Here is a 13,692-nt window from a genome sequence, read left to right as displayed (position 1 = left end):
TCTGAGTATCAATCGTAGATTTAAACAAATAGTTTCTCTTGCGACAACTTGCTAAAAATTGTCAAGATGGCCGAGTTGGTCTAAGGCGCCAGTTTCAGGTACTGGTCCGAAAGGGCATGGGTTCGAATCCCATTCTTGACAAATAATAATGCCGTTGCTTTTTTAAATTTCCAACTTCAAGCAAAATTAAATTAGAGACAAAGATTTTACTAAATTTTTTTTACAACTTGTTGATGTCAGTATTTTTTATTGGAATATCATCACTTCATATATAAGCAACTATAAATTTTTTCTTCTCATTGGATTTCATTTGTGGTTGCTTTCATAGGCGTTCTTTTGGAATGCATTATGAAGACTTGCAAATCACTGAAATCAATTTTATTATGTACCAATTTTATTAGGTATCAATTACAAAATGTTATATTAATAGTTGCAATATATATGAAAATTTTTGCGTTGCTAAATTTATTGTTTTATTTATTTATTGTCAAAGTTTAAAAGCTATTGAGCTTTTATTTTGATAGTTACAGTCATGAAGGAGGGGGCAATTGAACATCGGTTCTCCTTGTAAATAAGAGTAGTCAATACTTCTAAGCTACAACTTACAACTTACAAGACTCTAAGGTGGGATAATATTGTAGACAATTTTTTGACAGATTTTCTTGGAATAATATATTACTGAGATATAGACCCACCACTAACATCAATTATTATTTTTGTTAATATTTGAAAACTCTCTAACTTTTTATTTTGAGCAATATTTTTTTTTTAATTTATTATTTCCCCCAACCTACTAAAGTGACAAATTATGTTGGATTAACATCACTTTGATATAGACACATAAGCGACTTTTTTACTAAATATTTTTACAACTTGTTAAGGTCACTATTTTTATTGGAATAACATCACTTCATATATAAGCAACCATAAAATTTCTTCTTCTTATTAGATTTCATTAGTAGTTGCGTTTATTGGTGTTCTTTTGGAATGCATTGTGAAACTTGCACATCATTAAAATGAATTTTATTATATACCAATTACAAAAGGTTATATTAATAGTTGCAATATATATATATATATGTGTGTGTGTGTGAGAAAATTTTTGGGTTGCTAAATTTATTTTTTTGTTATAGTTTAAAAGCTATTAAGTTTTTATTTTGATAGTTACAGTCCGGGGGGAGGGGGGAGTTGATCATCGTCTCTCCTTTGGGGTGGCCTGCACATACACTTCAGGGCGTTCAAATGAACCCCCTAACTTGAAAAAAAAAAAATTTATATATGATAGGCCACAAACTGAATGACCAATTGTGATAGAAATTAATTAATTAATTAGCTAAGTTATTAATTAATCAATTTATCATGCAAACACGTGATAGCACAAACAAATCACCAATAAACTAATAATGTAGCAGAAAATAAATGATACGGTGATTTGTTTACGAATGAGGAAAAACCTGGCGGTAAAAACCCCACCGGGTGATTTTCAGGTCACCACTCCCGAAACTTCACTATTATCACAACAAGCGGTTACAAGTAAAGGAATTCCAAGTACCTTACCAACTTATAGTTGAACCCTTACCCCAATACCCAATTGGACTTGTTCTGTAGTGACAGTTTCCCCATTTTGATGCATGGCTCCCAAGTACGTGACTAACTAATTGAGCGATCCCAGTACGTGGCTTTAATCACCAACTAGAAAGAGTTGTTGGCTGCAAAATTCTTCAGTTCATCCACGATGAAGATCAAGAAGATGCTTGATCACAAAACCCAAAGGTGCATATACACAGCAACTTCTTCAGAAGAGATGAACTAGGGCAAAACTTTGTCTCCGGTTACAAATTGCTTGAACAGAGTTTGCTCAATGTTTGTGCAATTTGTGTATACTTTGACGGCCCTTAAAACAATCCTTTTATATGCCTAGGGTTAGAAAAAAAGAAGGCTCAAAGACACATTCACGGATCCCAGCAAATCAGATCAGAATTTCTGATTTTAGTAAACCTCGACAGATAGAAGCTGTTGATCAGAAGCTATCAAGTAGGTGTCGAGCTTTAATGATTCAGCACTTCTTCAACTTGTTTCTTGGACAGACTTGATGACTTCAACACTTGATCTTGAAACCTCGTTTCTTGAAATATTAAAAATATCTAGAGCTACCCAATTACAAGTTGAGTACATTTTATCAAAGGATTAGCCAATTACATAAAAGAATGACATATGTTCTTGACAAGTGACACATATATGTCCTAAAAATATATATAAAATATTGCTTTACTAATTTAATTTACTCTTAAAAATATTTTTGCACACCCTAATCACATATCAGCTGATCCCACAATTAAACAACAACTCAGTGTATTATTTATGTATGGATGAGTGTGGTTATGAGAGTTAATAATTATACAGTGCAAGTGGAGTTGAGTTTTATCATTTAGTTTAAAATATTTTTATAAAAAAATGACAAATATATAACCACAATTGCATAAAAACAAATATATTATATAAAATTAACAAAATAAAACGGTCATACTTACATTGACAATAGATAATGACAACTAATAATAAATTATCATGAGATGATTTCAAAATATGAAAACTCGTATAAGGAAATTGTAAAACTTCGCGTATTTGTGTGTTTTTTTTTTTTTCTCGATAACTCAATATATTCAAGTTCTTTATATATATATATATATATTAAATTTTGTTTAATTTAAGTTTCTTAATGACTGTTAGGACATATGTGTTTCACATTTGACAAAACGCACTTTACTTGTAATTGGGTAGATCTAGGATATGTTTAATATTTCAAGAAACATGTTGTTCAAGTCTAGTATTAAAGTCATAAAGATTGGACCAAGAAACAAGTGAAGAAAAGTTGTTTAATAAAGTTGGACAGATAGCTCGACACCTGCGGACAGATAGCTCGACAGCTGCTCGACACCTCTCGAGAGCTGGCTATCTATCGAGCTCTTCAGTTGATTGTTATCGCAATCTCGACACCTTCTCGACAGCTGGTGGATTGATTGAGAAAGCTCCTGTCCCTTCGACAGCTTCTCGACACCTCCTCAACACCTAGCTATCTATCGAGGTTTAAATCTTGACACCTCCTTGATACCTCCTGATCGATCGAGGTTACGGGAAATCAGAATTTTCAGAGCTGATTTTTGGGCCATACTTTTGTATTTGTGTAGGGTTTCTTTTCTCATAACCCTAGACCTATATAAGGCTTATTTTAGAGGCCGTCACATAAGAGAATACAAGGAGAACATATGAAAAAGGTGACCGATATCTTATTTTTTTTGAAAGAAGCTACTGCGTCTTTGCGTCTTAGGGTTTTATAACCAAGTGCTTCTTGATCTTCATTGTTGATGAAGTGAAGAACTTTGCAGCCAACAATCTTCTTCTAGTTGGTGATTAAGTCACGTATTGGGATCCGCGCAATTGGTTAGTCATGTATTGGGATTCGTGTATCATCAAAGGGTGTCGTTCATATATTGAAGAGTTTAGAGGTTCTGGAGCGGTAGAAGGTTTCTGCTGTGAGTTCATCTACGGGGATTGTAGAGTCTAGAGACAAAAGTTTTGTATTAGATCTGAAACTTCTCTTTACTATAGTGGATTGCTTTTCGGAAAGGTTTCTCCCTAGGTTTTTTACTGTGAAACTGGTTGGTTTCATTGGTTTTCCTGGGTCATCATATCTTGTCTTATTTATTATTTCTGCTGTATGATTTTGACATGATATTGATGTTTGTTTGTTTTAACAAGTTTTATTCGTAATAAATCTAATTAATAATTTGGATTTAAAATTTGTTAATTCTATCAACTGGGGTCTAAATTTCCCAACAATGACCCTGTAGAAAAAATTCTTAAAGCTACCATTGCTTGTAAATAAGAGTAGTCAATACTTCTAAGCTACAACTTACAACTTACAAGACTCTAAGGTGGAGCAATATTGTGACAATTTTTTGACAAATTTTCTTGGAATAATATATCACTGTGAAATAGACCCACCACTAATAGCGATTATTTTTTGTTAATGTTTCAAAACTCTTTGACTTTTTATTTCGAGCAATATATATATATATATATATTTTATTCCCCAACTTACTGAAGTGACAAATTATGTTGGATTAACATTACTTTGATATAGACACATAAGTGACACCATAAACATCAATTTTTTCTTTTTTTTGGGTTAATGTTTCAAAACTCTTGATTTTTTTATTGAAAATTGGCAACACATATTTGTCCTTCTTTCTTGGTATACACAAAGCAAGAATAAAAACTAGAAATGCACAATAGCAATATACACAAGTACTATACTAAAAATGTATTTTGTGCAATAGATGCATATACTGATGTGGATGATTACTGGGGTTGGATGGGCAAAATTTGGCCCTTGTGCCATTTTACATGATGCGCTCTTAATATACATAATCTAGTTTTTTGTTTTTGTTTTTGCCTTTTTTTTCCCTTTTCATTTATTAATCTCTAATTCCAAGACTTTTTTTTTTTTTTTTTTACAAGTTTTAAATACAAATCCTCAATCCCACTTTATATTTTATCAATCACAATTTGCAATGTATTTATTGAACTTTTCTTACAAAATAACCAAAGTTTAAAATGAAAAATAATTAAACACATGACATATTGTGATTGGTAAAGTATAAAGTAGAACACAAATTAAAGTGAGATAGATAATTTATATTCACAGTTTTAGTTTGTGGGTTTGCTCCAGGTCCTACATGTGTATAAACAGGTTAGTAAAAAATTCATGGTTGAATTCATGCCTCTTTGTATGGTAAATATATCCTGGCTTATTGATCGGATATATACCGTTGGAGATACTATACTTACAGTTACAGATACTGATTGCTTGGTTATCTATAGGGATGCTTTCACTATTCTGTTCTTTACGATCGTATACATGTTTTGCTCTATTCTTCTTATGTATAAAATAGTTGTATGACTATTTAAAAAAAAAGTTGTATAACTATTAGTCTATTAGGCTATTGATTAGTGATATATGACAAATGTGAATGGCGAAAAATAAAAATGGGACTAGTGACCGACGTAATCTATGACGAAGCATTGTGATTTCTTTATTTGTTTGTTTTTTCCAAGAAAGTTGACTATGTATGTAAGGCTTCCATTGCAATTTTAATCTCAATATCACACACAGAGATGGCGGAGGAAAACAAAGTGAGGCTGCATGGAATGTGGGCTAGTCCTTTCGTTAGGGTTGTGAAACTGACCCTCGAAATTAAAGATATACAATATGAGTACGTGGAAGAAGATTTGGAGAACAAAAGCTTAGTGCTGTTCAAGTACAACCCTATCCATAAGAAGGTTCCTGTACTTGTTGTTAATGGAAAACCACTTATTGAGTCACTCATCATTCTCGAATATATGGATGAAATCTAGAAGAATGGTCCTCGATTTCTACATGAAGATCCATATAAAAAAGCTCAACTTCGCTTCTGGTGTAGTTTTGTCCATAAATAGGTTAGTGAAAAATTCATGTTTGAATTCATGCCTCTTTGTCTGGTAAATATAACCTAATGCTAATGCCAATGCTCAAGTCTTCTTTTACATGAGCTAATGCTAATGCTCTTAATATACATCATCTAGACTCACTAGTTAGTTTGGCCTAGTTTTTTGTTTTTGTTTTTGCTTTTTTTTCCTTTTCATTTATTAATCTCTAATTCCAAGACTTTTTTTTTTTTTACAAGTTTTGAATACAAATCCTCAATCCCACTCTATACTTTATCAATCACAACTTACAATGTATTCATTGAACTTTCCTTATAAAATAAACAAAATTCAAAATGGAAAATAATCAAACACATAACATATTGTGACTGGTGAAGTATAAAGTGAAACACAAAATAAAGTGAGATAGATAATTAGTATTCACAGTTTTAGTTTGCGAGTTTGCTCCAAGTCCTACACGTGTATAGTTTATTGCTCAAGTCTCTAAAAATAAGAGAAGTTCTTAGCTAGTCTCGGACTACAAGGTTAGCATGTGTACACGAGCTCGACCATGCGTACGCATGCTTAATTCTCTGCGTACACATGCCCGAGCTTGCATACTCATACATATTCTTTGAAGCCAAATTCAACACACACACACACACACACACACTCACACACATATATTTATGATTTTTGAAAGCCGAAAGTTAGGAAAAATCATAAAAAAATTAGAAAAATGCTTGGAATGCCGAACCGATTGTTGGGACCCTCCCTAAAATCATAGAAGGAATTTAGGAATATAATTTGGGCAAAATAAGGTTACTTGGGCATGCCAGTAAGCAGTGTTGACTTTATACTATAAACAATTGAGGCGGTTGCCTAAGGCTCCAAGAAGAAAAAGGCCCCCAAATTTTAATCAATATAGTTATTTCTTTCGTTGTAAAGTATTAATTAAGCTGAAATATTATCCAATAAATGAAATAATAATTTTTTATCAAATGAAAAACATGAAAAAGAGAGAGAAATGCTACGTCCATAATATTTTTCACAACACTTTTACAATAAATCCTAAGTAACAAATTGTTATAATGGTAAAATAATAATTTTAGTAGTATGTTTAAATTAGAATCAGTAACAACTTAATACATAGGATTTGTTGTGAAAAATATTGTGAATTTAGCACTTATCAAAAAGAAGAAGAAGAGAGCAATGCACCAAAAAAAAAAAAAAAAAAAATTCACAACATTTTTCACAATAGTTGAGTTGGCAAAATTTTACTAGTTTTTATCTAGGTCCATCACTAACATTACTTTTTTACTTATCACTATTAATCTGTCACATCAATACGTGTGAAAAGTTTTGTCAATTTTTTGTGTCTATAGACTTTCTAAAAAACAATTCTACGTGGTTCATGTTAATTAATAATAATAATTTTGCATCTAAAATAAGATAATAGAATTTTAAGTAATATTTAATTTTTTAAAGTTATATTTGAATATATAAAATGTGTCAATTTTAGTATTAGCTTTAGGCCTCAAAATGTATCAATCCGCCCTTGCCAGCATACATGCGGGCATGCCATAAAATTGGTAGCAGCATGAGGGGCTGCCATTGGCATGCTAGCATGCCCAAAGGTGGTTATTTGGGCATCCCAACATGCCCAAATATGGTAGCCTCGCGTGCATGCTGGCAAGCAGGCATGCTATCCACCACAATCTTAGCAACGACATCTCTGCATGCATGACTACAGCCTGGACTTGGGCCGCTGTCATAATCTACATCAGTCCACGCCATGAGTCTATTGGTGAATTGGTTGTCGCCATTCCACATTCGACTGGAGCTGTGTACGCAAATTTCTGTTCTTCTCTCAAATATTTTGCTATTAACGTGTCATTGGTTTATTTGATTAGAACTTTTGTCAAGGATTTTAGTGATAATTTGTCTACTTTTTTAAAATTTTAATTTATTAATAATCTCTTTTATCTTAATTATTATATTTAATGACTTGTCATTTAAGTTGAAGATCTAGCTGGGACAAGTTGAACAACTATTGATTAATATTTTTTTAAGAGAAACAGTTGATTCATAAAAAGAAAAAGAAAAAAAAAAAGGAAGAAACAATGACTTCTGGTTTTTTTTTAGGCTGCTGAGTGTGACTTTTGGGTTCTTCTAATTATATTATACTTACAGATACTGATTGCTTGGTTATCTTATAGGGCTGCTTTCACTATTCCGTTCTTTATGACCATGTACATATTTTGCTCTATTCTTCTTATGTATAAAATAGTTGTGTGACTTATTAAAAAAAAAAGGTTGTATTAGTCTGTTAGGCTATTGATTAGTGATGACAAATGTGATTATGTGAATGGCCAAAAATAAAAATGGGACTAGTGACTGATGCAGTGGCGACTCCAAGAATATTTTTTAGAGGAGTCATTCAAATTCGTATTGAAGAGGTTGATAAGGAGCTCTTAGTAAATAATTTTTTTTTTTTTTTTCATCTTGATCATTATGATAATATTGATGAGATCTTTTGTAACCTATGATCCAAAGGAAGATTTTTTTAAGTCAACATGAGTTCTTTTAGATAATAAATCTTAGGTAGGAGATAAATCTTGCAGTATATGTGACTTCCTTATCAAAAATTTATTCATAGTATTAGCAAAAGAATTAAAGATAAATTATAAGTTCATTGGGCATATATTTTCCTAGTATAATGAAGATATTAGTTATTATTGCTAAAATTAAATCTTGTAAATTATCTATTCTCTATTACTATAATAAAGTTATTAATTATTGTTGTTAAGTGAGTTTTAATTATTATTACTTAGAATACTCTAATTCATTATTTATTAGTTTTTGTTTTTACTCTTTTCAATTCTTTTATTTAACAATTGAACTCAATTGTGACAACTTACAAGTCTTTGTAATTCATTAAGAAGAATTTTGTTGTATTTTTTACATTACTCTATTAAAAATTCAACGCAATAATACAATCACTAAAAAAAAATGTCTTCACTTTTCAGTGTCTCACGTTCCACTTCCACTACCTCACACTTAATTTTCTTTTAGTGTTTACACTTTACAGCTTATTTCATTGTATTTTTCTGAGATTTAAGATCAATAAATTACTAATTTTTGTTGTTGGACTTGCTATTTTTTTTCCTGAGATTTTATTAAATTGGTTCGATGTTGGGTTTTTTCTTTTTTTTTAAGAAGGCCAAGATAAATTTTAGTATTGAATTGATTTGTTCCTTGGACTTAATTTAGGGGTTCAAAATTTTATTTTAAGGTATTCAAAACAAAAATATTTTAAAATGTTATATGTAAAAAAAAAAAAAAAAAAAAAAATCACAAGTCAGGGTTCATTTGAACCCCCTGATTCTGAACACCATGTGGCGCCGCCACAGGACCGACGTAATCTATGACGAAGCATTGTGATTTCTTTATTTGTTTGTATTTTTGAAGAAAGTGGACTAGAGCTGGTTTGGGGAAGGTGACAACTGACAAACAACTATGTATACAAGAGGCTTCCATTGCAATTCAAATCTCAATATCACACACAGAGATGGCGGAGGAAAACAAAGTGAGGCTGCATGGAATGTGGGCTAGTCCTTTCGTTAGGCTTGTGAAACTGACCCTCGAAATTAAAGGTATACAATATGAGTACGTGGAAGAAGATTTGGTGAACAAAAGTTTAGTGCTGCTCAAGTACAACCCTGTCCATAAGAAGGTTCCTGTACTTGTTGTTAATGGGAAACCACTTGTTGAGTCACTCATCATCCTCGAATATATTGATGAAACCTGGTAGAATAGTCCTCGATTTTTACCTGAAGATCCATATAAAAAAGCACAACTTCGCTTCTGGTGTAGCTTTGTCCATAAACAGGTTAGTGAAAAATTCATGTTTGAATTCATGCCTCTTTGTATGGTAAATATAACCTGGCTAATCGATTGGATTTATACTGTTGTAGATATTAAACGGTTTTTATCGTATAAATCTTATATATTCAAGTGTCTCACTTTAAAAAAAAAAAATCAATATTTATTTCTTATATTATTAAAGTGACACTAATCTATATATTTATCATATCAATTTGTAAATTTATTTTAGCAAAAATTTGTATTTACTTTAAATTTTTACATGCATATATAAAATAACATAGATATTGCAAGTTGCGATTCATAGGAATTGATTTAATCACGTTGATTTAATTATCAGGACAAGCTATAAGCTCATAGTATGAGTGTAGAAGATTGTTTGTGTTATTTAGTCCACATGTGAGAACACAAATATTTGTCAAAAAATATATAATTTAGAGCTATAGAAACATAGTAATCAGTGCGGAACACAATGAACTATCTCGCTTTTTCGAAAGAACTAAGCTATACAGGAACTAATGCTTGTAAGTTCTGGCATGCAGGTATTTGAGACCATGATGTTAGTACTCACATCCGACGGAGAAGAACAAGAGAAAGCTGTGAAGGAATTTTTCGAGAGGTTAAGCACGCTTGAAGAGGAAATTAAGAACATTTTTCCAGAGGGGATTCAAGTCATTGATCAGAAAAATGTGGGACTCTTGGACCTTGTAGTTGTAACTACATTGAGCCACTATAAGGCTCAGGAAGAATGCCTTGGTCTGAAGCTTATAGACCCAGAGATGACTCCCCTTCTTTTTTCTTGGCTGACAGCTCTACTTGAGTTACCTTTGGTGAAGGAGGCACTCCCCTCTCATGAAAAGGTGGTGGGGTTTCTCAAATATTTGAGACAGGAGACTCTCAAATCTACTTCAGCTTGAATAAAGTCATTGTTAAAAAAAAAAAAATAAAAAGAAAGAAAAAAAGATGTGGTTCTTAGCTCTTTGATCCATTAAGTACTTTGAATAAGTGGCGGCAAAACGTAGAATAAAAAAGGGGTTTTCATGTAATGGCAATAGATAATATTATGTGTACCGGCAGTTAGCTGTTTGTACTAATTTCTAAGACATCTTGCTATTTTTGACTAATATATTTAGTTTCAATATATAAAAAAAAAATTCCACTAGCAAATTTACGTTCTTTCTTGTTATAATATAAAACTCCATTAACTATATAATACCAATGGAAATTTTGGAATAAATCCCAATCGGTTGGTCTAAAAGATATCAAGGTCTAATGAGATTTATGAGAACTTAAATTCAAAACCTTTAAGCTAGCATCTTAAGGCTATTGCAACGGTTTTGTCCATGTAATTACACAGTGTGTGGTGTGGACGGGGACTACACCTAGATTGGTTAAACATAGTATTGCTTCACTTTTTGTTATTGAGTCTAAAGTCATAGAGCTTTATTTCTGACCATCTATAATTTGCCACTATGAGCAATATCTTCAAATGATATTAGTGTTTGTTTGAGGATTGCTTATTTCTAGTAGCTTATTGCATAATGTTCATAAAAAGATATAATTTTTGGTAAATTTTATGTTAAATGTGTTACAAAAAGCTAAAAGATAGAATAATAATAAAAAAAAACAAATAAAAAGCTAGATTATTTGCAAATTAAATAGTTGAGAAAAAAAAAAAAAAAAACTTTCAACAATTCTCCAACGCACATTAAGCTCTTCTTACATCCATCTTTAATCTCAATCTATCCCTCCTAGTGTGGGTAGGGGGCATAAAGAATATTAAGCTACAAAATCTATAAAGGTTCCATCTACTTTGGTTTCTCAAAGAGCAAAAACATAGGGCACAAAAATATGAGATGAAACAACTAGTGTGTGTATATATATATTTGACTTTTATGGTTGGGTTGGTTTTTTCAATGGGATCTAGATCCTTTAGAGTTAAAGAAATGATTCAATTCTCCAGGTGATCCTTTAACCAGTAGTCCTCCCAAACAATAAAATAAAATCATCTATTTAAAATTATCGTGTCAAACCCTAGTCAGAGCAATTAAAATTATTGATAGGCCGCTAAAGAGGGGCCTATCAATCCTATTAATTTTTGCAAGAGAGGTTAATTAAATCCATTTATTCTCTATTATATTGGAGAAGATGACAAAAAAATAAGCTCTATTGTGGTTATTTAAAAAAAAAAAAAGTTATTCATGTTATTTTTAAGTTGCATTCTTTTCCAATTTTTGGATATAAGACATAGAAACTTACTTCAAATTGTTGGATTTTTAAGATCTATACATTTTCGGAAACAAGAAGTTAAGACCTTTTAGACTTGTCAAGATCAAACCCATCCGAGAAAGTTTGAAGGTGCCGGCCCTACAAGGGCCTCTACCTCGAAATTTGTGCAGGGGCTATAAAAAGCCCCTGACACCCTTCAGACTGGGGAGGATCATTTTTTTCTAAGTTTTGCTCTTTGCCTGGTTTTTCTATACGTTTTTCCCCTCTCTCAAACCCAAAAAACAAAAAAAACCCTCACCAAAAACACAAGATATTGTTCTTATATCCAATCTTCTTCTCCTTTGTTCTACATCTTGGATTTGGGGTTTAGGGGTGTGGATATAGCTTTCTAGCTACCATCCACACCCTTAACCTTCTAAATCTTTTTCTTACATTTATTTTGCTCTTTTATGCATTGATAACCTGATTTATTGCTTTTTCTAGCATGTTTCTTGCTTTATTTCTGTTTCTAGCTTAAATCTCTTTACTTTTATGTTTTTTTTCCATGTTTCATGCTTAGATCTACATCCTCACATGCTTATATGTTTAGATCTACATGCTTTAGGCTTTATGCCATGTTTTCCTATATTTTGCTCCTCTTTTTGTTCTAGGTTGATGTTAGGGTTACATGCTCACATGCTTGTATGATGTTGTTGGCTATGCCTTGCTTGGATCTATGTGTTTCATGTGTCTATTTCCATGATATATGTTTAGATCCTTGTCATCAGATGCTTATATGCTTGGATCCATTCTCTTCCATGTCTATGTGTTAAGTTTCTACATGTTCACATGCCTATATGTTTAGATCTATATCTCCACATACTTGTGTGCTTAGATCTATGTTCTCTACATGTTTTATGCTATCTTCAATGTGCTTGTGCACTCCATGCCATGTTTGTGCGCTTAGACCTAGGCTATATTTGTCATGCCATGTGCTATTGTACCCTTTTGTCGCTTTGTCTTTCTTTCTTGTGTTTTGGCCTATTGGTTTGGACTCGATCTAGACCCTATGGTCTTTGTCACTGTCCGCACACCATGACCCACATCAAAGGGTTTGGATCATTCTTATTTGCGTGTCTATGCTTGCTTGCTTCTATGCTTTATGCTCGTCTAGCCTTTCTTGTTCTAGGCCTTGCCACGTTTGACGCCCTTTGTGGGTTTGATCTTGTTTGGTTACATCCGATGCCCATGAGGCCTTGTTTGGGTGTAACCACTTGGGATGCTTCTCTAGATGCCTGGTTGCTTCGTGCGTATCCTCCCCTTTTTTTGCTCCACGTGATGCTATGCTTACCATGCTTGTTTGTGCCACCCATTGGCTTTCTACGCATCTTTACAAGCTTGCTTACATGTCCATGCATAAGTCTTGCTTGCTAGAGTGTCGTCCATGCTTTAACACAATGAAGCTATGGACATCCGATCCAAACCTACATTTGTCCCTTGCTGACACCACCCTTTGTTTGCTTGCTTGCCTTTTTGCTTGTTTGCTTGCTTTCTTGCTTCTTTACTTGCCATGCCTATCATGCTTATCCGCTTTATTCCTTTTCATATGCTTTGCATCTTTCCTTCCATTACTTGTCTACTGGTTTCTTGTCTTTGCCTTTGCATGTACACACATGGAGCGAGGGTGCAAGCATGTTGATATAAGCCAAGCGGCGATGTTCAGTAGATTTAGGAGTTTAGCCTTTCCCTTATGGTTTTGTACTCTTCAAAACCCCTTCCTCCCTCCTTCTTTTCTCTCTTAGATATGTTATATTAAATATATCATGACATGTACCATTTGTCCTGATCTCTAGAGTATGGTGACCCCTGCTGCACTTATATTTTGGGTCAGGATCTAGGGATGTAGGCATTTACTTGCCTGCTCTGTGTGTTTGTATTATGCATGATGTATGTATATATATACCTGCTCACCTCCTTTCAGTGTGATTGTTACTATTCGTGTCACCTAAGGCAAAGTGATGCCTAATTTTCGTTGCGAAGGTAAGGTGACATGTTGTAGGATTTTTGCCACGGAAATCTGGCACTTTGCTCGAATGCCTTAGGAAATCATAGATTGGGACCACACCCATTCAA

The 13,692-nt window shown here is 32.8% G+C and overlaps 1 non-coding gene and 1 pseudogene across 1 annotated transcript; both read left to right on the top strand.

Annotated features, from left to right (window-relative positions):
* Positions 1-60: 60 nt before the first annotated feature.
* On the top strand, positions 61-141 carry TRNAL-CAG (transfer RNA leucine (anticodon CAG)). Its single transcript has one exon. It is a non-coding gene; the product is annotated as a tRNA-Leu (tRNA).
* An 8,896-nt stretch (positions 142-9,037) lies between these two features.
* LOC112039342 (glutathione S-transferase U9-like) lies at positions 9,038-10,268 on the top strand (annotated as a pseudogene).
* The last annotated feature ends 3,424 nt before the right edge of the window (positions 10,269-13,692 follow it).

Source organism: Quercus suber, unplaced genomic scaffold, assembly GCF_002906115.3.
Source record: "Quercus suber isolate HL8 unplaced genomic scaffold, Cork oak 2.0 scaffold_44, whole genome shotgun sequence".
Taxonomy (NCBI): Eukaryota; Viridiplantae; Streptophyta; class Magnoliopsida; order Fagales; family Fagaceae; genus Quercus; species Quercus suber.
Note: the sequence above shows the minus strand (reverse complement) of the source record. Positions and strands in the feature narration are given on the sequence as shown.